Here is a 2,763-nt window from a genome sequence, read left to right as displayed (position 1 = left end):
GCAAGGATCTTCGCTTGCCTTACTCATTAATAAAAATTCCAAGAGTCTAGGACGGTGCTTTGCACATGAAATAAGTGGAATAGATAGTTGACAAATAAATGCCCCCAAAACAAACAAAAGAAATTAAAAATCCGAGGTTAGGAATTAATTCTTAAAATGCTAATGAGCATTAATGGTAACTATGGAGATGCAGCTGCATAAAAATGTGCCCCCTGCTTCTAACTACTCCTCATCGCCTTGGGTTTTCATCCCAATTCACACCTTTAAACCAGCTTGATCAAAACCAACAATAACTTCTACCTTGGAAAATTCTTATCTCCCTGATCTTTCAGAAGCTTTTTTTTTTTTTTTTTTTTTGAGATAGATGTGCCTTTATTAGCTTAGCCACTACTTGAGGGGGATGAAGAAGGGGTGGCCCCAATGCGGGGCCAGCAGTGCTTCACCGGCTTGTAGGTGATGGACAACTCGCCCAGGTAGTGGCCGATCATCTCCGGCTTGATCTCCACCTGGCTGAAGGTTTTGCCGTTGTAGACGCCCACCATGCTGCCCATCATCTCAGGCAAGATGATCATGTCCTACAGGTGCGTCTTCACCACTTCCGGCTTCTCCATGGGCGGTACCTCCTTCTTGGCCTTGCGCAGGCGCTTCAGCAGCGAGTGCTGTTTCCGCCCCAGGCCCGGTTCAAACGCTGCTGCCGACGCGCACCGTATAGCTGCATAAGCTGCTCGTAGAACACGTCCAGCAGCTGGTCCAGGCCCACACCGCGGTAAGTGAACCTGCGGAAGGTCCGCTTCTTCTTCTGCTCTACGTCTGTCATCTTGCCGCAGAAGCATTTTAAACGGTTCCCTCTCTTGAAACTTTATACTGTGAGTTATATGTTATGATACGCTCCTGTTTCCTCTCTAACTTGAGTCTCCTTGCTTGGCTCTTTCCCCTCTGTTCAGCCTGTGTATATTGGAGAGACCTAGGACTCTGTTCTGGGCAATCTATTTTTTTTTTTTTCCTATTGAGTGATCCTTTCCGCACTTGCAATTCCATCTATGTGATTATTACTGCTAAATGTGTGTTTTCAGCCTTGACCAGACTGCCATATTCATATATACAGCTGTATACTTGGCATCAGCATTTAGGTGTCTGACAGGCAGCTTTAAGGCAACAGGGTTAAAATTAAACTCTTGATGCACTGCCCTTCTGCCCTTCCTAATTCTGTCTCCTCATCTGAGTAAGCACCACCAACTATTACCCAGTTGTTCAAGCAAGAAAATCTCGATGTCATCTTGATTCCTCTTTCTTTCTCATCTCTCCTTAAGTCTAAGGTATAATGAGGCCTTTAAGCCTCATCTCTAATATACCACAGATCCAGGCTCTGGTTACCAACTCTGCAGCTGACATCCCTGCCCACTCACACGACTTCAGGAGTCTCCTACCCATTGCCTTTGTTTCTGTTCTGTGTTCCTAGAATTCATTGTCTACACAGCAGACAATCAGGTTAGATCATGACACCCGTGCTTAACTCTACAAAAGTGTCCTATTATAGTTAGAATAATCCTGAAGTCTTTATTGTGTTTTCTAAGATGGACATGATACATCCCTTTGCGCCTCTAAAACCTCATCTCATACTACTGTCTATCTCATTCACTACCCTTAAACCATCTTGGTCGTCGTCTTTTTTGTTTTCTGTTTTTTTTTTTAACTGAATAAGCTCTTTTCCCCTTCAGGGCTATTGCTTGATGCTTCTCTGCCTGAACAACTCTCTGTTACTTCAGATGGACCCAAATTTTACCCTCTCAAAGAGGACTTCTTGGATCATTTACTCTAAAGAGCACCGCCACTCAGTTACTATCACAATACCCTTTTACATTTGTTTTCCCCTCAGTCTTCAAGTAGAATATAAGCTACACCAAGAGCTCAGACTTTGTCTTTCTTGTTCAGTTCTGTATCTACAGTGCTAAGTATAATTTCTTAGTATAATTTCTGGCTTAACAAATATTTTCGAAGAGATTGGTGAATAAACAAATAAAAGAATAACTGAATAAATTAGCTACAGTTGAGTACTTTAGTGGTTGAGCATTTATTTGGTGTAAAACATTACTAAAGTTAATTTCAGACACCTGAAAAGCCCTTTTTATACACATCTCTGAAACCTTGGCCAATGTATGTATCTCGAAGGTAATTGGATATTATGGCTGGGTTTCTTTCTTTCTTTTTATCTTTATAGATGGAGAAACTGAGATACAAATTGACTCTCCAACATTACTGGTAATCTCTGGGACCATTAAACCTTTATTCAGAATTGCTAATGAAACTTTTGGCCCATTTCCAAACATAAGACCATACTTGTAAATATAATTGATTTGCTTGTATAAGAGACAAAACCGTGTGCACAGGACTCCATTTATTTGGCTGCTTTCTTTTTTGCTCAAGATACCTGGCCCTTTGCTATCTTAGTATCAGAGACCTATAATGCTAATACTGAGTTTTGGGGGAGACTGCAGAATGAACATTAGAAAGAAAACCAAGAAGCAGGTTATAATTTGGCTAAAACTTTACTATTCTCTCTTTGGACACAAATCTGGACAGATGTCTGCCAGTTACCATGATAAAAAACTTATTTTCTTGTTTTCAGAAAAGTAAGCCAAATAATTCCACTACCGTTTAACTAGCCCATTTTATTTAATGAGCAGGAAAACATAAGACTATGTTTGCCCTATCAATGATGATCACTTTCCTAGTAGAATGGACCCAACAAGAGATATGACAATA

The 2,763-nt window shown here is 40.9% G+C and overlaps 1 pseudogene; it reads right to left on the bottom strand.

Annotated features, from left to right (window-relative positions):
• Window positions 1–380: 380 nt before the first annotated feature.
• Window positions 381–817, bottom strand: LOC101130956 (small ribosomal subunit protein uS19-like; annotated as a pseudogene).
• Between the last annotated feature and the right edge of the window lie 1,946 nt (window positions 818–2,763).

The sequence above is a fragment of the Gorilla gorilla genome, chromosome 16 (assembly GCF_029281585.2).
Source record: "Gorilla gorilla gorilla isolate KB3781 chromosome 16, NHGRI_mGorGor1-v2.1_pri, whole genome shotgun sequence".
NCBI classification, from domain to species: domain Eukaryota; kingdom Metazoa; phylum Chordata; class Mammalia; order Primates; family Hominidae; genus Gorilla; species Gorilla gorilla.
Note: the sequence above shows the minus strand (reverse complement) of the source record. Positions and strands in the feature narration are given on the sequence as shown.